At 45.4% G+C, this 25,094-nt stretch overlaps 1 protein-coding gene across 13 annotated transcripts in view; it reads left to right on the top strand.

The window, feature by feature from the left end:
• Positions 1 to 5,554: 5,554 nt before the first annotated feature.
• Positions 5,555 to 25,094, top strand: part of NLRC5 (NLR family CARD domain containing 5) — an 80,733-nt gene continuing 61,193 nt past the window's right edge. For 10 of the 13 annotated variants that reach the window (XR_010382297.1, XR_010382298.1, XM_031458396.2 and 7 more), the window contains exon 1: positions 5,700 to 5,855. The gene's annotated coding sequence lies outside the window, so the exon portion shown is untranslated. The other 3 variants (XM_010996084.3, XM_064489151.1, XM_064489150.1) reach the window with 1 other exon arrangement.

The raw sequence follows: 25,094 nt of genomic DNA, 5'->3' as shown, positions 1-25,094 counted from the left end.
CTGGAGCCTGTCCTTCACAGCCCCTCAGGTTAACGACCATCACGAGGGCGGGTGTTTCCCTTTAATAAACTAGCAGTTGGAGCCGTTCTGGCCTAAGGATTAGAACTATCACTAGCTGGGGCCAGGTGCAAGTAAATTCATGTGAGTCGGGTGTAGATGAAGCAGGGCCTGGTCGAGCAAGGGGTGTACGCAGAGCCAGAGAACAGCCATCTTGAATGGCCTGACCATACACCATCACTACCATCCAGGCCTCCTACTCTAGGAAGGAGCTCTTCTCAAGCCTCTCGGATTCCCAGTACATCTGCAGAGAGAGGAGGGGGTGGTTGATTCAGGAAATCCCTCCCTGGTCCGTCTGGTGTCAGGCACAGCATGTTGTCAGGGAAATACGGCTCCTTCCCTCCAGGACTTACCACCTGGCTGCCGGGGAGAGAAGACTCCTACCTAGAGTCTTAATTCAGAGGAAGAGGCACCGTGAAGAATGGAGGGACCGCACAGCAGGAGGAGGAGCCTGCCCGAGCAGAGGCCAGGAGGCTGGGATGGCAAATCTCAGGAGAGCTAAGGAGGGCCTTAAATACTAGACGAAAGCACTTGGACTAATTCCTAGAGTTTCTTTTCTGGGGGATGGGAGCACAGTAGAAGGCCAAATTCTCATGTCTTTTTTGTTTCAGCATTAAACAGACTTTTTCCACGTTGACCAAGGTAGGTGGTCTTGGGACACCTGGAGAAATAAGCCCTGTATTATCTCATGTCTTGAAGAAAGCAGACAGAGGGCCCTAAAGGAAATCACACAACCGGATGATCCAGCCTTTATCTCGGGACCCTTCTGCCCATGTATCTATTGGGAAGACACTTAGTTTGAAGAAACGGGATCCCGGTGCTAGGGATTAAGCAAGTGGGGAGGACAGGAGAGCACTGGCCAGCCGGCCGCTCCCTGGCCTTGGTTTCCCCTCTGTGGAATGGGATGACAGTCACAGCCCTCCACAGGGCCTGGGAGGGCCCACTACCATTTGGGGGGTGGGGGACAGGAAGAGAGAGTGGGTTGGGATGTCCTTTCTCACTGGCAGGCATATGGATGAATGCCCGCCCGGGCAGGCTGTGGGGTTATTTGCCTGGGGGTGACGTCTGTGCCCTAGGGAGCTCACAGCGGGCCTGTGATCTGCTGGGCACTCTGAATCCATCCAGAACTTTCTGCTGTCCACGATCCCCACAGTGGCCACCCCTGAGGTCATGTCTCTGAAGTATGGGCTGGAGGAGGGTTTGGGGACCCGAGACTGATGGGGAGGCTTTCATTCCCCTCCTAGGCCCTTCCCAGGCAGAGCTGCAATGCCTCTGACTGTCCAGTGATCAAAACTTGGTCCCCTTCCCTCAAGGCATACTCCCTGCCAATGGCAGTGCACACCAATGACCCAGCCAGAGTGTGGATCCCTGTTCCTGGTTTACCTGGAGAATATTGTCTCTGCCACCCCACAGATGGCTCAACCCACCTCAAGGGCACGGGTCTCCTTATGGCAGCCTGATGTGGCAGAAAGAGCCCTGGACTGGGAGGCTGAGGCCTGGTTCACAGCCAACCCCGAGCCTCAGTTTCCCCTCCTATCAAGTGAAAGTGTTAGACCTGATGCTCTCCAAATTCCTTCTTGATGCTGACTTTGTGGGACACTTGTCCACATGAGGTGACTCTAATGGTGGAATCTCAGACACCATTACTGGGGCATGCAGGGGATATTTTGGAGAAGGCCCTGCCAGGACCTTTCTGCTGCCTTCCCTGCAGGATATGTTGAGCTGGCCCTGCCATCTTTTTGAACATCTCTGTGTGTGGGTGTGACTTTGGTAGGAGGAAGGGAATGGGAGCTGGAACTACCCTGGTGGGTTTCTCAGCCTCCCCCTTGGTCAGCAGAAAGCAACTGTCAGACCATCTCTCTTCCCTCCCCCACAGCATCAGGCCCTTTCACTCCCTTCCCCACCTACTATCAGAGGTCCCTTCTCTGCTTCTGACCAGCTTCCTGCATGAGCTGTCACTCATTCTCTGCTCCATGTGGTTCCAGTGCTAGACAAGAAATATGGGACCATGGGGGCATTAGATCCAGAGGATGACAGGGAGGGTAAAGGGCCCTCACAGTGGTCTGGTTTCTGGTAGAAGAGGAGGAGGGAGCCTCTGATAAGCCAATCAGACTTTTCCATGGAAGAGAAACCTCGTGAGCACCAGCCAGACCACCTTATGATGCTCAAAGCGTATCTTCTTCCCCCCTCAGGCTAAAATACAAAAGATTTCTTTCTGCCATCTCAGTCTTGGGAGGTACCAGGCCCCAAGGAGGGTATGTGAAGAAAATTCCTCACTGCCACATTGGCCAAATGGGATGGGGAAAAAGCATAGAGGACAATGGCATATGCAAAGTCCCTGGGGTAGGAGGGACCATGAGAGAATCAAGAAACTTAAGGGGGTGCCGAAGTAGCACAGAGAGCAAAGTGGAGAGGGAGAGAGATGAGGTCTGGGTCCACATCACGGGGTGCCGAAGGGGCCCAACCTTTATTTTGACAGCCAGGGGAGATGGCCAGGAAGCAAGGTCTCAGGTGGAGCTTGGCAGAGGGACGCCCCTTGAGATTTGGGAAGATGTGAGAGGAGGGCACCATCCTCTGAGTCAGATTCCTTCCAACCCCTCCTCTGTCCCCTCCAAATGCTTTCTTGGGCCTGTTTCTCTTCCTCCCTCAGGGTCCAAAGCAAGGGTCTGACCTACTAAACTGACCAGGAGTACTTATAGGGGCTGGCAGGCAGGGACTCTGGCAGAAAGAGTCAAAGTCATTTCACTAGTCCTGAGTCCAATGTGGAAATTCCAAGCCTTGGGATGTAAGCCTTTGGGCAGATAGGAGCCTTACACTACCCAAGAGAGCACCCTCGAAGAGCCCCCTCCCAGACCTTGATGCCCCAAGGACAGTATCAGGATAAGCTGGCAGCCCTGGGCAGCTCCTTCCTCACATGGAAACTTTCACCACCACAAGAGGCAGACAGAGCTTGGACTCTTGCCCCTTGTGGACCCCAGCTCAGCCGGGACCCCAGAAGGCCCTGGAGCTTATTTCTTATTTCTCTTTTTTGAATTTTTTATTGATTTATAATCATTTTACAATGTTGTGTCAAATTCCAGTGTAGAGCACAATTTTTCAGTCATACATGAACATGTATATATTCATTGAGACATTTTTTTCTCTGTGAGCTACCATAAGATCTTGTGTATATTTCCCTGTGCTATACAGTATAATCTTGTTTATCTATTCTACAATTTTGAAATCCCGTCTATCCCTTCCCACCCTCCGCCCCCTTGGCAACCACAAGTTTGTATTCTATGTCTATGAGTCTATTTCTGTTTTGTATTTATGCTTTGTTGTTGTTGTTGTTGTTGTTGTTGTTTTAGATTCCACATATGAGTGATCTCATACGGTATTTTTCTTTCTCTTTCTGGCTTACTGGAGCTTATTTCTGCTCCAGAAAAGTGCAGCCCCTCAGCTTCCTTCACCGTCTCAGCCGGGTCTGCACCAGAAGGGCACCTACACGTCAGTGCCCTTAGCAGAAGGAGATGTGGAGTCTCAGAGGTCGCCAGAACAGGACTCACCTGCTGGACCCCTCTCACCCCTCTCCCAAGTCCTGGCGCCTCCACCCGAGCCCAGAAGCTCAAACCCAGGCCTTCATCCAAATACTAGGAATTCCCCTAGCCTGGGTGGGGTCCTGACCCTGACACAGTCAAACCTATTCCCAGAAGGCCACACTTGGCTGCTTCCTCTGGGGAGGAGACAAGGGCTGCCCAAGGCCAGGTCCTGTGGAAGCACATCCTGCCACCTGGGTTGCTGACCCACAACAAGATGGGGCCCTGGTGTTTGGAACCAGCCTCAGGCAATGGAAAATGCAGGGGGAAGGCTGGGCCTTCAAACCTGGATTCAAATCCCAGGACCCTGAAATACTGGTTCTGAGGCCTTCTGTGCCTCAATTTCCTTGTCTATTAAATGGGATGATACTATTTTCCACATAGGGTTCTGGTAAGGACTGGGTTAGCCTAGAGGGGGTATCACATGGTGGCCAAGAACAGGGGCTCTGGAGCTGCCCCACCTGGGCCATATCCCAGCTCCTCTGCTGTTAGCTGTGTAATCACCAGCATGTTACCCTCTCTGTCTCTGTTTCTTCACCTGTAAAAATGGACATAATAGGGCTGCCATGAAGATTAAAAGAGTAAGCACAAATACCCATAACACTGTCTGGTATGTCCTAAGTGCTCACAAATGCCAGCTATGGGTTATACTTCATGGAGATGAAGTACTTGGCACAGAGAGGTGACCAGTAAACATGGGCTCCATCCTCTGGTCCCTCTGACTCACACCTTATGTTTCCTACCCCCAAATCCAGACACTCAGCATTCCCTCTGATCTCCCACCAATAAAATCTTATTAGCTTGTTCACACTCAAGTGTAAATGACTGATGGCCATTCAATTGATACCAGAGGAGCTTGCACACCTTCAGCCAAGGAACGATGTGCTAATGGTGGACTTTCAGGCCACAGGTCAGGCTGAGGGTAGGGAGCCTTTGGGAAGGTAGCGCTTCTCAGATTAATTGAAGATAATATCCCACAGATTATCTTCAGTGATAATCTTCTCAGCAGGCCAGGTATCTCCAGGGTGGAAAGGACACTGGGTTCAAGAGCCAGCTCTGTTCATGACTGCTGTGTGACTTTCAGCAACTCATTTGACATACCTGAATCTCAGCTTCTTCATCTGCCTAATGGGATAACTTTTCTTCTGCCGTAGGACTCGAACCCAAGGGTGTCTGACACGGATGGTTGTGCTTGTGACCACTACTTGCAGTACCCTCACACCCACACACATCTGGCTTGGGAGGCAAGAGGGCAGAAGATCTGGGAGTGAAAGCTGCTTTACTGCAGGCATGCCACAGGGAGGTTGGTGGATGACCTTACTAGGATGGATGTATCCTCTGCAGGAGGAAGAGAGCTTCTGTCCCCAGAGGAATGCAAAAAGTCGGGGAGGTTGTAGTAGAGCTTTGAAAGGGTAGTGGATTCGTGGCAAGTTCCTTTACCTCTCCCCTCTCTGAGTCTGTTTGCTCATCTGTATAATGGGGAGCTTATTTGCATCTGTATGTTGGGTTATTTTGAGGATTAGATGAGATAAATTCTTAGATAGTGCTTAGCACCGTCCAGAAGGCCAAGCGCTCAGCTAATAAGACCAATTATTGTTAGTCTTTTCTCCCCTCCCTTCATCCTGGGGAGCACCGCAGAAAAGGAGGCAGGACCCCTGGGTTGTGAGTCTCCTGCTGCACTGCGAGCACCTCCTTCCCATCCTGTCCCATCTCTCCTTAGTCTCCAGGGAGGCAGGGAGAGTTGAACTCAGCCCTCACTCCTCTGCCTCGGTTTCACATCCACGAAAGGGGCCAGCGGCCCCACCCCCACCCCCGACCCTTGGGGCTGTCTCTGGGTGCCGTTCGCAAAGGTGGCTGAGCGCCAGGAGGCGCGGGGAGCGGGAGCCCTGCAGGAACGGGTGTGCCTCCCCCGCCCAGTCCGCTCGGGCGCCCGGCCCGGGCACCTAGAATCCACGTGATTTCCCGGCAGCAGCTCTCAGGCTCTCAGCACCAGCCGCCTGGGTGCTCTCGGCGCCTACTTTCAGTTTCGTGAGCAGCGCGGCGAAGCTGGGAGCGCAGCCGGTGAGTGCCCAGCACTTCGCAGGGCTGCGGACCGGGCTGGGGCGAGCGGCGCGGGGAAGTTCGGGGTGCGGATGCCGCGCGGAGCGTGGAGGAGTGCGATGCCAGAGGGCTCTGGAGCAGGACCTACCGGTGGCCTGGTGGCTGGCTGGAAGGATGGTTAAGGTAGCTGGCTGGCTGGATGGTCGGGAGGACAGAGGCTGGACTGATGAACGGTTGGGCAGATGGGGCGCCGGTGGCCGGGCAGCCCTGCCACCCTGCGGAGTTTGGAGGATGAGTTGCGAGCCTAGCCGCAGAGAAAAGCAAGTCAGGGTTAGCCGGGTTGGGTTTCGGGACGCGGTCACGTCCCCCTTCACTCCTACTCCTTCCCACCCTCGCAACGCCCCGTCCTGAAACTTCAACTTTTAATTGCCTTTTATAGAATTACGGAAGTTTCGCTGTTCATTGCACACAATTCAGACTTTTTAGCTTAAAAAAAGCTTTTTATGATGGACAATTCCAAACAGATGCCAGAATAGAAGAAATAGAATTAGACTGAACTGTATGAATTTGCCGGGTTTGATGCAACCAAGCCCCGTGTAACCCCTACTCACCTTCAACAGTCATCACCCTGGACCAGCCCAGTTTGGTTCCTACCACAACTCATTTTGAAACAAATAGCAGACAGACATCACAGCATCTCAACTGAAATATTTCAGAATGAACTAAAAGATAAGGAGTCTTTTGTGGGTGGGTAAAGCTCAGTGGCAGAGTGTGTGCTTAGCATAACAATGCACACGTCCCTGGGTTCAGTCCCCAGTATCTCCATTAAAAAAAAAAAAAAGATAGGGAGTCTTTTAAAAAAAACATAACCGCAATACCATCAGCATAGCTTTAAACATTTAAACAATAGTTACTTAATGTCAAATTTCCATAGACTATTCCTGATGAACGTTTTACCCTTGTAAATAGGTGAATACATGGGTATCATTTTGTTACTTGCCTTTTGCGTTTCCAAGTCATTTTCTGCCATTTTCTCACCCAGGAGATCAGGACCAGGAGTTTTCAGGGATAACCATTTGGGGAGGTGCAGGGAGGCCCCCACCTTCAGCACTGTTTGCATCTGTTTTATAAGTTGAGGTTCTTAGATTTCCTTTTCAAAAGATTGGGGGCAGGGAATAAAAATAAATAAATAAAAGGTTGGGGGTTCTGCAGACTTAAAAAGCAGTTGGAAAACCAGGACTTCCCAGCCTCCCAAACCTGGAGGTAGCAGTAGGTGGGGTTTGCCCTTCTTTCTCTGTAAGAAGCAATAAACCCAGAAAAGCACTAGGCTTGGTCTCTTTCTGCAGAACAGAAGGAGAGACCTTCTGATGATTTCATGGTCCATCCAGCCTCCCCATCCAGCATACTCTCCTTAAAACTAACTGAACGATAGTGCCAACTGCCAGTGATTGTGCCCACCTGCCTTGCCTCCAGAGCACAGCACCCGCTTGACTGGACCTGGTGTGGGAGGCAGACAGACCAGGGCTCTCTGCTCCTTGAATTTGCTTGGTGACCCTGGACTATTTTATCTCTTAGAACCTGTTTCTCATCTGTAAAACGGGGATGATAATATATCCTTTAAAGTGTGTTTCACAGGTTGGATGAAATGAGGATGCCTGTGCACAGTTAACCTCAAGATATCGCACAAGCATGAGAAGTGATGGGTCCTTGAAGAAGGCAGACAAGCAGAAGGGAAAGTTCTTTGGAAGGGTTTCACAACATGCTTAGCCTTATTCCTTGACCAGATGCAGAGGTGACTGGATATTTGTAGGGCCAAGTCAGTCTCCCTACACCCTCCACCACCTATACCCCTCTCCCCTCTGAGCAAAATTCAGCAAAACAACTTAGTATGTCTTTCCCCATCTGTTACAGATTGAATTGTGTCCCTGAAAAAGGTGTGTTGAAGTCCTAACCCCACTGCCTCAGAATGTGACTATTTTGAAATAGGGTCATAGCAGATGTAATTAATTAAGATGGGGGTCATACTAGAGTAAGGCCCTTAATTCAGTATGACTGGTGTCCTTATAAGAAAGGAGATCAGTGTAGGAAGATAGAGACACAGGGAGAAGGCAGCCACGTGACACACAGGCAGAGACTGGAAGGAGACATTTACAAGCAGAGAAAGTCCAAGAACTGCCTGCAACCACCAGAAGCCGGAATAGGCAAGGCAGGATCCATCCCTAGGGCTTCAGAAGGAGCATGGCCAGCTGACATATTGATTTCAGACTTGCGGCCTTTAGAACTATGAGAGAATATATTTCTCTCATTTTAATCTACCCGGTTTGTAGTTCTTTGTTGCAGCTGTAGCAAAGCTAGGAAACTCATTTCCCACCCCAAAATCTCTCCTCTGCTTCCCACCCAGAATGGCACTAAGCATTAAGCAGACAAATACAGGTGCATACACTTTGTAAAAAAAAAAAAAAAAAAACTTTTTGTAGGCATCTGAGGCTGTGAACTACTGGTTTTCTTTACCGGATCTATTTTTGAGTGTTAGCTGGGAGCCCGAAGTCTACCTTGGCTGAAACTTAGCTGGCACTAAGCAAACACTCAGATGAGTTGAGAAGAAAAAAGTCTGAAAAATTGATCAGTCTGGTGATTGGTGCAGGCTTTCTGGAGAACTGAAGGCTTTTAGTCCCTCAGACCACTCTGAAGAGCATATCTCTGCCATCCATGGACCTTGAAACCAGGCAGAAGCAGTGAGGCAGGCAAGCACTTGGTTGTATGTGGGACTTGTTACCTATAAAATAAGCATACTTGTGTAACCTACACTCCGTCTGGGGTTTCCGAGGTCCTTGAGAGCTGGGTGAAGTTGGTGGGAACCCCCATTCTGCTCCTTTGGGAAGCTCTAAGTATTCTCAAGTTCTCTGTGGATCTGGAGAGTGGGGACGGGTGTGAGCTTAGTTACTCTGGCCACCTCTGACCCAGACCCTTCTTGCTCTGCAGTCATCCTTTCTCCCTAGTAGAACAGGGAAGGAAACCAGTAGTTTTCCTGGAATGAAAAGGTGGGAGGCCTATGGAAACATGAGTTTACTCATTTATCCTGCTTGTTTCGATCCTGTTTCTCTGGGATAGAACATGTGTGCCATCCTGTGAGTCAGGCCGAAGTCTTCTGATAAACTCCCCAGAGACAAGACTATTTCCCAGAAAGCATTTAGAGCCCTTCTGGCTAGGATGCCTCTGACATTTGGCAAAGAAGAATTCTTTCAGTGAACCAGAGGGAACGTTAAGTTCACACTCAGATGACCTCTGTTCTCAGTTTGGTTTTCTTCCTTTTAGTCTTTTTCCTCTGTGTATATATTTCTATTTTTTAAGCAGACTCATACATAAAAGCCAAAATGGAATTATATTTTTTAAACTAAATAATTACAAAACTGTATGTTAAAGGAAGATTAAATGTTATGTCACTTTAAAATTTTTATTTTTTAGTAGCTAATACATTGGTACAGTAAAATAGTATGAAACATAAAAAAAGGTACGTAACAAAAAATTAGTCTCTCCCCCTCCTGTCTCCCAGCCACCTGATAACCCTTCCTGAACACAACAAACGTCAGCAGATTTTTATGTCTCCTTCCAAAGATTGTCCAGGTGGACCTTAACAAACATGAAGAGATATATAAAAACGTATATCTATATATATATGTTTCCTCCTTTCTCACAAATGATAGTATACTGTATATAGTGGGGGTTTTTTCTTTTTTAAAAAATTTACTGTAATTTGGAAATATGTCCACATCAAAACAGAAAAGAAAATCTTCCTTTTTTCATTTTCTTTAAACAGCTACATAGCATCTTACTGCATGGTTGTTCCATAACTGATTTAACTATTGTTGGGCATTTAGGCTATTTCCTTCTCTTGTTATCCCAGTCAGTGCTGTAAGGAATATCCTTGTTCAAGCATCGTTTTTGCCTACATGAGAATGAATCTTTAGGGAAAACATTTAGGAGTGTATTTACAAGGTCAAGGGGAAAATATGCAGTTTGAACTTTGATAAATCTGGCAAATTACCCCCCTAAAGTGTTGTACCATGTGTGAAGAAGCCAGCTTGCCACCCCTCCCCAACACGTGTTATCAGACTTCCATATTTGCGGATCTGGGAGACAAATAATCGTGTCTTTTTTTCTTTCACTTCCCGTCCTATGAATGATTTGGGGCATCTTTTCAAATATTTAAAGGTTCCTTGTAGCTTCTTTTCCATAAACCATTCATGTCCTTTGCCTACTTTTCCATTGGGTTGTTGGTCTCTTTCCTGTTGAGCCATAAAAGCACTTTACATATTAAGGAAATTAGCTCTTTGTCTGTAATATGAGTATACTGTCATCGTAAGTGGCTACTTAGTTGTCCAAAGAATGGCTGAACCATAATCTTTGTTAACCATTTAGATTTAGTCATGTTTTCTCCTATTACACACGGACTGTTTCCTCTATTTTATATAAAAAGCAAGATGTGACATTTTAATTCTTTCCATAGCTCTTACCAGAATTCCTCTCAGGGGAGGAAGTATCTCTGGGAAAATACCTGGGTAGGATTGGGGTGGTTGGGGCCCATGTGCAAAAAGGTCAGAAGGGACCAGCTCATGGGGGGCGGGGGCAGATCTTTGCATGGAGCATGTGTGTGGGCTGGGGGTGCAATATTTGCTCCTGGAAGGAAGGATGGAGGAGACAGGAAAGAGTAGAGAAGGGAGGATGGGGAGAAGGTGGAGAGAGGCTAGGCCACACCCAGAAAAGACCCCCAGAAAGTTCTCAGGGGTAAGATGGCTGAAGGGCATTTTCTGTGGGGTGATGCCCCTACTTCATGTGAAGGGGGTACTGACAACACAGACTCTGGCTCGGGCTCTGCTCTGCAATCATTAACCTGCTCTGCCCACACATGCCGAGTTTCTGCAGCATGCCAGTCCCTGCACTAGGTACTGGGCTACAGCTTGGGGCACGACAGAGTCCCCGCTTTGGGGAGCTGACGTGCCAATAGAAACAGACAATATACAAGCACACAAAGATGAGCAGTGGATGGTAGGTAGTGGTGACTACAGAGAAGGCAGACAAGGCAAGTGAAGGGGTAGGCATGCTGGGGGCAGAGGGAGTGTTGTGTTTGGAACAGAGAGGCCAGGCATGGCCTTCCCATAGGGGCCCTTGGGACAGCTAAGAGGAGTGAGGTGGGGAGCCATGCACCATGATGGTGTCTAGAGGAAGAGGGAACCAGGCAGAGGCAATGGGGAAAAGAAGGAGGAGGAGGGGAAGGTGGAAGAAGAGGGAGGGGAAGGAGTGGAGGAGGGAGGGAGACAGAGGAGGGAGGAGGACTTGTTTAAAGCCAGCTGGGCTCACAATGCTTCCTTGAGTGAAATTTTTGCCCGTAATTTAACGAAGGGCTGCACCTGGGGCGGGAGTCCTCTGTCAGAGGAGGTCTCCCTGTGTGGATGCCGGAACCGTCCCCAGGCCACAGCACTTCATGTGGCTCCGTGTCCGAACCAGTTTATCTGTATCAAGAAAGGCGAGGCGGCCCCAGCTGACATCTAGCGTGGTGGTGAACGTCCTGGTAACTAGAGCTCGGCTCACAGTCTGGATGGTTTCCTTCCGCTGGGTTCCCAGGGTGGACTTCTAGAGGGAAAGATGGACTTCATTTATATTTTTAATTTTTAAAGTTGTGTTAAATAAAATAACATAAAATTTATCATCTTAACCATTTTTAAGTGTACAGTTCGATGCTATTAAGTACATTCACATTATTGTGAAGCCGTCATCACCATCCATCCCCAGAACTATTCATCTTGTGCAACTGAAATCCTATGCCCACGACCCGATAACTCCCCATTCTTCCCTCCCCTACCCCGACACCCATTATTCTACTGTCTATGGATTTGACTACTCAAATGCCTCCTAGGGTGGAATCATGCAGTATTTGTCTTTTAGGGACTGGCTTATTTCATTAGCTTAGATATTCTCAACATTCATCTATATTACAGCATATCGCAGAATTTCCTTCTTTTTTTTTTAAGTCTGAATAATATTCCATTGTATGTATATATCACATTTGGGTAATCCATTCATCCATTGATGGACACTTCAATTGCTTCCATATTTTACCGATTATGACTAATGCTGCTATGAATGTGGGTGAACATATATCTCTTCAAGATTCTGCTTTTCGTTCTCTTGAGTATGTATCCAGAATCCAGGATCGTATGGTAATTCTGTTTTTTTTAAGAAACTTGCATACTGTTTTCCACAGTAGCTGTACCATTTTATATTCCCACCACAGTGCACAAGGGTTCCAGTTTCTCCACATCCTCAGCAACACTTGTGATTTGTGTTTTTTTGATAGTTCCCATCCTAATGGCTATGAGGTGGTTTCTCACTGTAGTTTTGATAAGCATTTACCTAGTGATTAGTGATGTTAAGCATCTTTTCATGTGCTTGTTGGCCATTTGAATAACTTCTTTGGAGAAATGTCTGCTCAAGTCCTTTGCCCATTTTTGAATTTCTGTTTTGTTGTTGTTGTTGTTGTTGAGTTTTAGGAGTTCTGTCTATATTCTGGACATTAATCCCTTAAAAATATATATTTTGCAAATATTTTTTCCCATCCTATGGTTGCCTTTTTTCTCTGTGGATATACAGTTTTATTTTGTTTTTTAATTTTCATGAAGTCCAATTTGTCCATTTATTCTTCTGATGTCTGTGCCTTTGGTGTCATCTGCAAGAAATCATCAACCAGTCCAATGTCGTGAGCTTTCATCCTGTGCTTGCTTTTAAGAGTTTTATTGTTTTGGGTCTTACATTTAGGTTCTTGATCCATTTTGAGTTAGTTTTTGTATATGATGTTAGGTAAGGGTCCAACTTCATTTTCTTTTCATGTAGATATCCAGTTATATCATTTGTTGAAAAACTGTCATTTCCCGTTGAATGGTCTTGGCACCCTTGTCTAAAATCATTTGACCATATTCCTGAAGGTTTATTTCTAGGCTCTCTAGTCTATTCCACAGGTCTATATGTCTGTCTTTATGCCCAAACCACACTGTTTTGATTACTATAGCTTTGTAGTAAGTTTTGAAACCAGAAAGGTATGAATCCTCCAGTTTTGTTCTTCTTTTTCAGAATTGTTTTGACTATTTGGAGTCCCCCGAGATTCCATATAAATCTCAGGATGTGTTTTTCTGTTTCAGCAAAGAACATCATTGGCATTATGATAAGGATTGCACTGAATCTGATCTATAGAGGTCACTTTGGATAATGTTGACATTTTAACAGTAGTAAAATAATAACACTAGTCTTCTGATCATGAACATGGGGTGTGTTTCCGTGTATTTATGTCTTCTTTAATTTCTTTCAGCAGCATTCTGTAGTTTTCATTATACAAAAATTTAACCGCCTTAGTTAAGTTAACTTCTAAGCACTTTATCCTTTTTGATGCTATTGTAAATGGAATTGTTCTGGTAATTTCCTTTTCAGATTGTTCATTGTTCATGTATACACATATGATTTTTGTGTGTTGAGTTTGTATCATGCTACTTTGCTGAAATTGTTTATTAGTTCTAACACCTATTTTGTGGAGTCTTCAGGGTTTTCTACATATAAGATCCTATCATCTGCAAGCAGATAATTTTACTTCTTCCTTTCCAATTTGGATGTCTTTTATTTCTTTTTCTTGCCTGATTTTTCTGGCTAGAACTGCTAGTACTGTGTTGAATAGAAGTGGTGCCTTGTTCCTGATCTTAGAGGAAAAGCTTTCATCTTTGACCATTGAATATGATGTTTGCTGTGGGTTTTTCACATATGGTTTTTATTATGTGGATGTGGTTTCCTTCTATTCTTAGTTTGTTGAATTTTTTAAATCATAAAATGGTGCTTAATTTTTGTCAAATGCTTTTTCTGCATTAACTGAAATGATTATGTGGATTTTTTCCCCTTTATTTTATTGATGTGTTGTATTACACTGATCAATTTTCATATGTTGAACCACCCTTGCATTCTGGGAATAAATCCCACTTGGTCAGGTGTATAATCTTTTTAATAGGCTGCTGAATTTAGTTTGCTAGTATTTTCTTGGGAATTTTTGCATCATTGTTCATAAGGGATATTTGTCTCTAGTTTTTATTTCTTGTGTGTTTTTGCCCAGTTTTGGTATCAGGGTAATGCTGGCCTCCTAGAATGAGTTAGGAAGTGTTCCTCCTCTTTAATTTTTTGGAAAAGTTTAGGAAGGATTGTATTAGTTATTTTTCAAGTGTTTGGTAGAATTCACCAGTGAAGCCAAGGTCCAGGGGCTTTTCTTTGCGGGGAGATTTTTTTTATTGCTGAAGTATCTCCTACTAGTTACAGGTCTATTCAGATTTTCTACTTCTTTGTGACTTAGTCTTGACAGGTTCCTAGGAATTTGTCCATTTCATCTAGGTTATCCAATTTGTTGGCATACAATAGTTCATAGTACTCTCTTATAATTCTTTTTATTTATGTAGAATTGGTAGTGATGTCTCCACTTTCTGATTTTAGTAATTTGAGTCTTCTCTCTTTTTTCTGAGTCCAAAGGCTTGTCAATTTTGGTGACGTTTTTGAAGAGCCAACTTTTGGTTTTATTGATTTTCTCTATTTTTTTTCTATTCTCCTTTTCATTTATTTCCATTCTGATTGTTAGTATTTACTTTTTTCTGCTAGCTTTGGGTTTAGTTTGCTTTTCTTTTCTAGCTCCTTAAGTTGTAAAGTTAGATTGTTGGTTTGAGATCTTTCTTGTTTTTTACTATAAACATTTATAGCTATAATATTTCTCCTTAGCCTTGCTTTCACTGTGTTCCATGAGTTTTGGCATGTTGTATTTTTGTTTTCATTCATAACTAAGTATTTTCTAATTTCCTTTGTGATTTCTTTTTTGATCCATTGGTTGTTTAAAATTGAGCTGTTTCAGTTCCACAATTCTGTGAATTTTCCAGTTTTCTTTATGTTTTGATTTCTAATGTCATTCTGGTCAAAGAAGATACTTTGTATGATATCTGTCTTTTAAAATCTATTGATACTTATTTTGTGGCCTTACATGTGACCTATCCTGGGAAATATACCATGTGCAACTGAGAATGTGTATGCTGTTGTTGTTGGGTAGAGTATTCTGTATTTGTCTGTTAGATCTAACTGGTTTATTATGTTGCTTAAGTACTCTATTCCCTCACTTATCTTCTATTTGATTATTCTATCCATTATTGTGAGTGGGTATTCAAGTCTCCAATTATTGTAAAACTGCCTATTTCTCCCTTCAATTCTATCAGTTTTTGCTTTGTATATTTTGGTGGTGTATCATTAGATATGTAAATATTTATAATTGGCATATCTTCCTGCTGTATTTAACCTATTATTAACATATAATGTCCTTCTTTGTCTCTTGTAATCATTTTTGATTTAAAGTCTACTTTATCTTATATATGTATAACCACTCCTGCTTTCCTTTGGTTACTATTTTCATGGAATATCTTTTCCCATTCCTTTACTTTCCACCTGTTTTTGTCTTTAAATCTCACATGAATCTCTTGTAGGCAGCATATAATTGGGTCATGTATTTTTATCCTATCATCCAATCTCTGTCTTTTGATTAGAGAGTTTAACTCATTTACATTTAAAGTTACTACTGATAAAGAGGGACTCACTTCTATCATTTTGTTATTTGTTTTTTTATATGCCCTGTAGCTTTTTTGCTCCTCATTTTTTGCATTCTTCCTTCTTTTCTGTTTAATTAACTTTTTGTAGTGAAATGTTTAAATTCCTTCTTAATTTTCCTTTGAATGTATTCGATAGCTATTTTCTTTGTGGTTAGCATGGGAATTACATTTAACATCCTAAAGTTATAACACTCTAATTTGAATTTATGTCACCTCAACTTCCATAATATAAAAAACTCTGTTCCTTTACAGCTCCATCCTCACCTCTTTCTGTTGTTGATGTCACAAAATTACATCTTTATATATAATGTGCCCAACATATAAACTAATAATTTTGAAAAATTTTAATGTCTCCTAATTTATATAGAAAACAAGATTTGGAATTACAAACCAAAGTTGCAGTAATACTAGCCTTTACCTTAATAAGTGTTTTTCTTTAGATGTATTAGTCTCTTAAATCCTACAGCAAAAAGTACAGTTACAAACTATTTCTACAATAATACTAGCTTTTATGATTGTCCATATACTTAACTTTATTGAGATCTTTGTTCCTCTATATGGCTTTGAGGTACCATCTAGTATCCTTTATTTCACCTTGCAGGACTCCCTCAAGCATTTCTTGCAGGGCACATCTAGTGGTCACAGACTCCCTCAGATTTTGTTTATCTGGGAATGTCTTGATTTCTCCTTTACTTTTGAAGGACAGTTTTGCCAGATATAGCATTCTTGGTTAACAGGCTTTTTTTCCCTTCTTTTAACACTTTGAATTTATGGGTCTGCTGTCTTCAGGCCTCCAAAGTTTCTGAGGAGAAATTTGCATATAATCTTATTGAGGAGCCCTTGTATGTGATGATTCACTTCTCTCTTACTGCTTTCAAAACTCACCCTTTGTCTTTGGTTTTTGAAAGTTTGCTTATGATGTGTTTTGGTGTAGGTCTCTCTGAGTTAATCTTACTTGGAACTTATTGAGCTTCTTAAATGTTTATATTCATCTCTTTCATTAAATTTGGGGATTTTTTAGCCATTTATTTTTTCAGTTTTTCTCTCTGTCCCTTTCTCCTTCTCCCTTCTCATTACTCCCTTAATGCATATGTTGGTCCATTTAATCATGTCCCACACATCCTTTAAGCTCTGTTCACTTTTCTTCAGTTTTTTTCTTTCTTTCTTTCTTTCTTTTTTATTGATGTATAGTCAGTTTACAATGTCATGTCAATTTCTGGTGTATAGCATAATTGTTCAGTCATACATTATATATATATACATATATTCATTTTCATATTCTTTTTCACCACAGTTTACTACAAGATATTGAATATAGTTCCCTGTGCTATACAGTATAAACTTGTTGTTTATCTATTTTATATATAGTGTTAGTATCTGCAAATCTTGAACTCCTAATTTATCCCTTCCCACCCTGTTCCCCTCCTCAATGTTTTTCTGTTTCTCAGCGTCAATAATTTCCATTGTCCTATCTTGAAGTTCCCTGATTCCTTCTTCTGCCTGCTCAAATCTGCCTTTGAACCCCTCTATGAATCTTTCATTTCTGGTATTGTAGTTTCCAGCTGCAGTTTCTCTTTTAGGTTTCTTTTTAGGTTTTCTAACTCTTGATTGGTATTTCTGGTTTTTTACACATCATTTTCTTTACTTTCTCCACATCTTCCTTTAGTTCTTTGAGCATCTTTAAGGCAGTTGTTTTAAAGACTCTGTTTAATATATCTGTCATTAAGTTGTTTTTTTTTCAGAGACAGAGTCTATTGAATTGTTTTTTTTTTCTTTTAATGGGCCGTACTTTCCTGTTTCTTTGTGTGCTTTGTGATTTTTTGTTGTTGTTGTTGTTGGACATTTGAATCTAACAATGTGGTAACTCTGGAAACAGATCCTCCCCCTTCCCCAAGGTTACTGTTTTTTGTTATTGTTTTTTGTCCATTGTTTCGGTTTTTTTTTTAAATCATTGTAAACTGTCTCTGTGCCAGAGATCAACCTGAGGCGTAAACTTAATGTCCTCTTATGTCTTTTCATCTTATCATGTCTTTTCTGAGCCTTTCCTTGGGCATGTGTGGTCACTTTCTAATTTTCCCCATATATGCAGTTGTTTATGAATGTCCTAGTCTTTAATGTCTAGCTCCCATAAGGGGAAAAAGCATAATTGAAGGGAGAAACAAAGGGCACAGCCTTTTTAAATCTCTTGGAGGTCACTTCAGCTGGAAAGGGAAGGGCTTGCAACAATGGGGAGAGGTGTAACAACAGTGGCTGCCTGCTTCCATCTGCACCTATGAGATCAGAAGCAGCAGTCAGGGCACAAATTTACAATATTTGGAGCACAGGGTCCTTTTAACCCACCCTAGCTCCTGCAAGCTCTGTGTAGGCTGCTCCAGGAACACATGCACAGCATAGCTGCCTGGCCACAAAGCCGAGGGTTGGGGGTGGGTACCTGCTCCTGTACTAAGAGCTGAAATTGACCAAAAGTAATCAAAATTTAAGGATCCAGACTTCTCCTGAAAGTTGTAAGCTTCAACAGGACTCCTAAGTTCCCAAACATTTACACCAGAAAGATTCTGCTAGTACAGTTGTTGCCTAGGTGAGGAAACCAATTCCTGGTGCTTCCTACCCTGCCATCTTCCCAGAGTCCTCTCTTAAAACCTTATTTTTAAAGTGTTTGAGACCATATTGCCAAATTTCTCTCCTAGAAGACTGTGTGGATGTAGAGGCTGCACACAGCTGGGAAACTGCCTGATCCAACATCTATCTCCTGGGAGGAAGGATAGAGCCCGTACTATCACCAAACCCCAGCCCCCATCAACCCCTTGCCTTGGTGGTTCCTTCTGCCCCTGATGGCGAAATGGAGGGAGAACTCAAACCTTGGGGAGCTGGTACTCTGAGTCGTTTAGATCTCATCTGGGCATCTTGTTTGAAGTGAGAAATAGCTTGCCGTTTTATGTGTCTCACAATAGTCTTTTCCCTAAGTTCGTGAAGGTTTCCTGCATGTTTCTGGGCCTCAGATTTCTCTTCTTGAAGTGGACCGGTCAGTGTTTGCCTCAGTAAAGACTTAAGCAGGAGTCAACAAGGTGATGTTAGGAAGTACATGAACAAGGCATTCATTGAATCATAAAGTGAGAACAGCTGTCCTCTTTTCACTTCTCTTTAATCCCTCCTGATTAGTCAAGGAGACAGTCTCAGCTGGTTGCTAATGTCTGTAAGGCCTCTCCCTCCTGATCACCTTTTCAATAGCAGGAGGCCAGGCCTCCAGCGAGAGCCCCGGGTAGCAACACCCAGTTCCAGTTCAACGGCCATCATCTTGGTTTTGTTTTCCTTGGGTTTCTTCCATTCAGGGCACATGATACTTTAGAAAATAAAGTTAAAAGTGAAATGATTTCTAGAAAATGTTTAAAGGAATGATAACTCTGATTTTAAGGTGAGGCAAAAATGTCCTCAAACATGGGTAAAACATCTTGAAAATTATATTCCTATCCTTAAAGCGTGTGATTTTGGGAAAGTTCATGTTATATATTTCTGCAGTGTTTAGAACCTTTCAAATGAGGGCAGATTAGATTCTGTAGCAGAAAAATAACAGAGATCTATGGAAATGATCATTTCACTTGGAAAGAAGACCATCTGTTGAAGGCAGTGTGGTACTTCAGTTAGGAAAAGCCTCTGGGCTCAGCATAGGTTTTAAATCCCCACTTTGCTCCTTGACTTCCCAGAGTCCACTTCTTCATCTGTACAATGAAGGAAATGTCTGTTTTGAAAGGCTGACTGAGGACCCACTGAGGAAATGCAGGCGGCTTGCTGTGGCATGATGCCTGACCTGAGCTAAGAACCCAACCAATATGTGAGAGCTAGCTAGCATCAACTGCAGCCTGGGCATGGCCCCTCACTGTGCTGTCACTGTTATATGAATTATTATCTCCCATCCTCAGAGCAACCCAGTGAGGTAGATGCAAGATCATCACCCCCATTTGCAGATGAGGAAGCTGTGATACAGGAAAGTTAAGAAACTTGCCCTAGGCTCCTCAAATGAAATGTTGAAATCAGGATTTGCAATCAAGCCTCCTGACACCAAAGGCTCTTTTATCAGTTCCATTGATCCCTGTGAGATGGCTTGATATACAAATGAGCCATGGCTCAGAGAGGGCAGCGACTTGCCTGGTGTCACCCAGCAAGTCAGCCTGGGGCAATGGGGCTCATAACCAAGCCTCCAACCCACCAATACCCTGACCCCCACCGCCACCTCTAAGCCTTTCTTCTGCCGGTGTTTTATGTGTCTGGACACTGTTGGCTGGCGTGGGAGGAAGTGGTTCAGATGAACCATCCTGGGAGTAGAATTCTTTTTCTAACTTTCAAGAGTCCAGCTTTCTGGTCACTGACCTTCTGGTTTTTTTCACTTAAAAAAAATTCAGTTTAAACCACACATGTAATGCATGACTAAAAAATCCTCTTTGCAAAAAGCTAAACACCTTATACATACAGCTGAAATCTCTGTTACTCACTGCTTCCTGCCCCAGGTCTGTCTTCTCTCAGTTTGAGGTAACCAGTCTGGTGTATTGCTTTCTAGAACTTTATCTAAGCCTTCACACAAAACAAACAAACAACAAAAACGACTACCAAAAACCCTGAAAACACACATAGGGCTCACTAACTGCCAGGCCCTGTTTTAAGTGTGTTACACGTATGAATTCATTTAAGCCGCACAACAACCCTGTGAGGTAGGTGCTGTTATTGTTTTTGTTTTGTAAATGAGTCCATTGAGGCCCAGAGAGGCTGTACAACTTGCCTGATGCCACACAGCTTGCATATGGTGAAAAGTTTGGTCCCAAATCTAGACAGCCTGGCTATAAAATTCATGCTCTTTTAAAAAAATTTTAAATCCTAGCAAAAATTCATGCTCTTAATCCCTAAGTTATAAAAACATGTTATTATAGACCTGGAGGAAGAAATAGAGTATTGGGGTTTTGTTTTGTATGTATTCTTCAGACCAATGATAGCATATTATGCATATCATTATACGTATGTCTTGTTTATTCAGTAATAATATTGAGGATCCAGCCCTGTCAACACATAATCAGTGGCCTTCATGCCTATAATCCAGTGGTGTGCTCACACCAAACTTTATTGGGAGGTGAGTTGTTCAAACACCACTGCAGGACTTCCTTATCCAGAGTGCTCCGTGTGTCCTGGGCCATGTGGCTCTCCATGTGGCTGTCTGCCAAGCAGTGTGGTTGCGGGGGTCAAAGGGTGGATGCACTTGAAGTTTTAGAAGTCACTGCCCATTTGCCCTTCAGAGTGGGCAGACCAGTTTCCAGGTTGTGAATTTGAACCTCAGGATCTAACTTCTCTCCTTTACATCTCGAGCTGTCTTCATCCCCCTAAAGTCCAAAACCAGCAGCAGATTCTTCCGGGATCCTCCTGGACCATGTGGTTGGCAAAAAAGAGGGGATTTCCAAACCTCAGCTTCGTTTTCAGTTTGGTGTGGGTGGGAAGGGAGTTGGTGGAGCTGCAGGCTGGGGCATGAGGTGCCAGGGAACCAGCCAGACGCAGAAGTGCCCTCCCCACTCGGGCGAGGGAGGCAGGAGGAGAGTTAGTTATCAGCAGACACCCTCAGGGTCTCATCAAAATACAGCCACCTTGATGGCCACCTCGACGGACTTCCCATCCCCAGCCTCTCAGAAGGCAAGAGTCCCTTGGCTCTGATTTGTTGGGGAAGCAGGGTGCCAGTTTCAAGGGAACGTGGAGCCAGTCTCTCCTCTCTGAGAGTGGAGAATTGGTTGTCATCGTGGCTGGCACTGTAGTTCCCAGTCCTGTCAACACATCAGAATCACCCAGAATCTTCCAGAAGTACTGATGCCAGAGATTGTGCTGTGATAGATCTTGGGGTGTAGCCTGTTGAAATTCTTTAAACGCTGCATGATTCTAACATGCAGATGAGTTTGGGACGCAGTGGCCTGACAGACCCAGGGAGAGGCCTCTGGAGGCCCAGGACCATGCTGGGCAGGACCCGTTGTCTCATTGAAGCCTCACCAGCCACTTCCGATGGGTGCTGGGCCCAAACTGCCAGGGCTGAGTGGGAGAGGCAAGGCCCCTACCTGGCTGCCTCCTGTCCAAGCTAGGCCAGGGGGACTGTGGGGCATTCTGGTTTCAGAGGAGGGTGCATCCAGAAACCTTTGGGGGCCCTTGGTGGAAAGTCTGAGCCTCCTGAGGAGGAAGTGGCTGGGGTGAAGGAGGCGGTATAAATTCTAGTGATGGAGACTGGGACCCAGAGTCCTGGTTTCCAGTGACAAGAAGAGAAAGGCCTTGTTAGATTTGGAGCATGGACTGCCCAGGCCCAGGCCTTAGGCCTTAGGCCCAGAGTGCAGTCTTGGTCCACTTAGCTTTCTCTGTGCCACCCCCGACAAGGCTGTTGAGGCAAGGAGATGTTTGCTCAACTCTCAGCTCTGTAGCTCTCTAGCTGGTGACCTGGGGAGATCCCCTCTCTGCTGGGAGCCTCAGTTTTGGAATCAAAAAAATGTGTGACTGTGCATTTAAGTTCTGCAAGACCCTGTCATGGTAAGGGACACTAAAGATGATGGTTTTCAAAGAACAGTCACCTCCACCCCTTCTTCCCCCCACGAAAATGTGCTGTGTCCAGGACCCGCCTTGCCTGCTTCGCCAGCTTTTGAAGGTAAAGGAGGAAACGACTGCTGAGATCTCCCTGAGGGGGCCCCTCTTGGGGCCCAGTGAAAGGAGGGTGATTCCTGGAGTGCAGCTGCTTCAGCCCCCCAGGAAGAGCCCGCTGGGCCAGTCTGGCCACACTTTCACTTCTTATTTGCTGTGAGTGCCAGCAAGGCGCTCCCCTCTCTGGGCCTTGGCTTCCCCATCTATAAAAAGGGCCTGCTGTGGCTCTTCTGGCTCAGAACCCCTCTGCATCTTGGCTCAGGCAAGCTCCGTGGCCTCAGACTGTGATCAGCCACCGCTGGAGGATGCAGAGGCCCTGGGTTCTCTGTTGTCAGCCCTGTGGGGCTTGGCATGGAGGGTTCTGAGAGGGCTTGAGGGCCTCTGTGGACTCTGGTCCACCCTGGGGTCCGCAGGCCTGGCCTGTCCACTTGGTCCTGAGAAACCATCTTCAGCAGCACTTCCCTTACTCTTTTTCAGAGATATTTCAGTCCAAATGTCTGAGTGGCTGTCATGACCGGGGGTGACTTTCTTATCATTGCCACCAACCACGTCCTTTCTAACCTTGAGGTTAACATTCGCAGCCTTCCTATTTCTGTCTCCCTCTTCCCGCTGCCTGTCCTCAGTCACCCTCTTCTGTCCTCTCTTCTCCCACTCAGGTCCAGGAGTGGGGCAGAACCCTGGGCTCTGCCATTGCTGGGGGGATGATGGGGCTTCTGGCCTCCCACAGGCACTGGTCCTCAGCCTGACCTTGCCAGACTGCCTTGGGAATAGGGGGGGCAGGTCGTGTCCCCCCCACAAGCCGGGGGGACCTGCCAGCACCTGTTTCTCCTAAGCATCACCTCAAGGGGTCTCTCTCTTAATCCAAACAAGAAGGAAGAAGCAAAAGCAAGCAGTCAAAAGTCTGTGACTCAAGCCACATCCTCCCTCCCTCCCTTTGTCCCTTCCTTCCTTGTACCCCGTGCTTGGGGCTGGGGCTACAGAGGAAACAACAGCAGTGGTAATAATAGCTAACATATTGAGCCAGATGCCAGATGTCATGTCAGGGCTTTTGCTTGTTTCATCATTTCCCAACAAGCTTGCCAGGTAGATATTATTGCCGCCAAGGCTGTCACTCCTGGTGCTCCCTCTCACACCCGCCGGGTCCCCTCATAGGGCAGTCAGCCATCGCCCACCCCTATCCATTGTGGGTGTGGGCCGCTAACATCTGCACCCTTCCTGAAAGATTGCCCTTGGCTGATAAGAATGCCTTCCTCCCCCACCCCATGGGCATGGCCCACAGCCAATGACAGTCCAGTCCTCTTGCATCTTGGCAGGACAAGCTCTGTGGTGTCGTTCACACTCTAGAGCTCCCCGTGGTCAGGCTGGAGCTAGACTGCTTCTGAAACCGCTTTGCTTAACTTCTCCCCCAACACCAGCCTACTTCTCTTGCCCTCTCAGTTAATAACTTTGACAGACACCCCTGTCTTGGGCCAAGAACATCCCCCTTTTACAAATGAGGACACTGAGGCACCAAGGTATGAAGTAACCTGACCAAAGTCACACAGCTGGCAACTAGTAGCGACTCAAATCCAGAGCCCTGGTGCCAAGACATTTGCTAATATCCAGAACCAGACACTGCCTCTGCCCCTGGGGAGTTCCCAGCCTGCTGAAGGAAGGGCGGGCCAAGAGGAAGTGACGATGCAGAGTGGCTGCCGGACAGTGGAGGAGAAAGGAGAGATCACTAAGGAGGGAAGCCCAGTGGTGGGGCGGGACTCGGCCTGGGAAGACGGCCTGGAGACCTCCCTGGGAAGGGAGCAAGAGTCCATTCAAGCTGGGTCCAGAAGGAGAAGGAGGAGTTTGCAAGCTGGAAAAAAAGGGAAGGGCATGTGTGCAAGCTGGGAGTTGTGAAAAAGGGTGGGCGGGGTGGGGCTGGGAGCGTGGTCACATGGCGGAGCAGCCAGTGGGGTGTGAGAGGCCCGGAAGTTGCCAGGACCATTTGTTTATTTATCCTTGGAGCCTCTCTTGGGCACCGGATGTGTACCTGCTTTGTGGAAGTCATATGAACGTGGTGCCCCTTTGTCTTGGGGGTGGTGGGAAGCTGAAGGAGGCTGAGACAGAAGTGAGGCCAGACCAGAGCTGAGTTTCAGAGACAATGCTGGCCAGAGGAGCCAGTGCATGAATGTGTGTGTGCTGGGGTGCATGCATGTGTGCACAGGGGCATGTGTGCATGTGTGTGGACTGGAGATGGGCGGCTTTTCAGGGGCTGGGAAAAGCAAGGAAGGGCAAAGTCCTTGGGACTGGAGTAAGGGAACTGGGTATGATTTTTCCACTCCTTCCTCTAACTCCTTCCCCAGTGGCACTCCCAGGATAGCAGGAAAGGTTCCGCAAGAGCACAGCCATGAGGCCAACGGAAGAGGCCGTCTACTGTAAAATTGAAGCCAGGGTGGAATGAACCTCCCATGCAGATCTCTCAGTGATTCCAGCTCCCTGACAAAGCTCCCTGCTTTTTTTCCTCTCTCTGTCTGGACCTGGAGTGGCAGGAGCAGGAGACCGCAAGTCCAGATGCCTGGACTCCCTTTGGGCACCGACTCTTTCAGAGCTGTGTGATGCCGGGCGTTTCACTGCCCCTCTGTGCTCCGTGTTTGATCGCCCTGTCCCAGGGATGCAGTGGTGGCTCCTAGAGGCGACGCTTTTTTAGCCAGAGATCCCTGTGCTAAAATGCACATAGGAAGGCTTGAGAGTTTGGGGTCTGTTTTCTCTGTTCTGCTTTCTGTAAAACAGTAATAAAACTTTATGTACTTGGGTAACATGAATCTATAAACTTAATGTCATTTAAAATTTGTTATTGAACTTCATATTTAAATTAAAAAAAAAACTGCTGGGCACTCATGGAGAAATTGGTAGAAGCACAATGATTAAGAGAAAGTCTTTCTTATCCTTTGATGGGTACCCCAAACCAAATAAACATGAATGTAGGAGATTTGAATGACAAGCAGTATGGTTGAGGTAATAGATACATTAAGTTTTTCAGATTAATTTTAATTTTATTTATTTTAAAGTTTTATTCATTTGGGGGGATTGATTGATTGATTGATTGATTGATTGATTGAGGTGGGGCTGGAGATTG

Source organism: Camelus dromedarius, chromosome 9, assembly GCF_036321535.1.
Source record: "Camelus dromedarius isolate mCamDro1 chromosome 9, mCamDro1.pat, whole genome shotgun sequence".
Classification (NCBI taxonomy): domain Eukaryota; kingdom Metazoa; phylum Chordata; class Mammalia; order Artiodactyla; family Camelidae; genus Camelus; species Camelus dromedarius.
The sequence above is the reverse complement of the archived record's forward strand: the minus strand, read 5'-3'. Positions and strand labels throughout refer to the sequence as shown.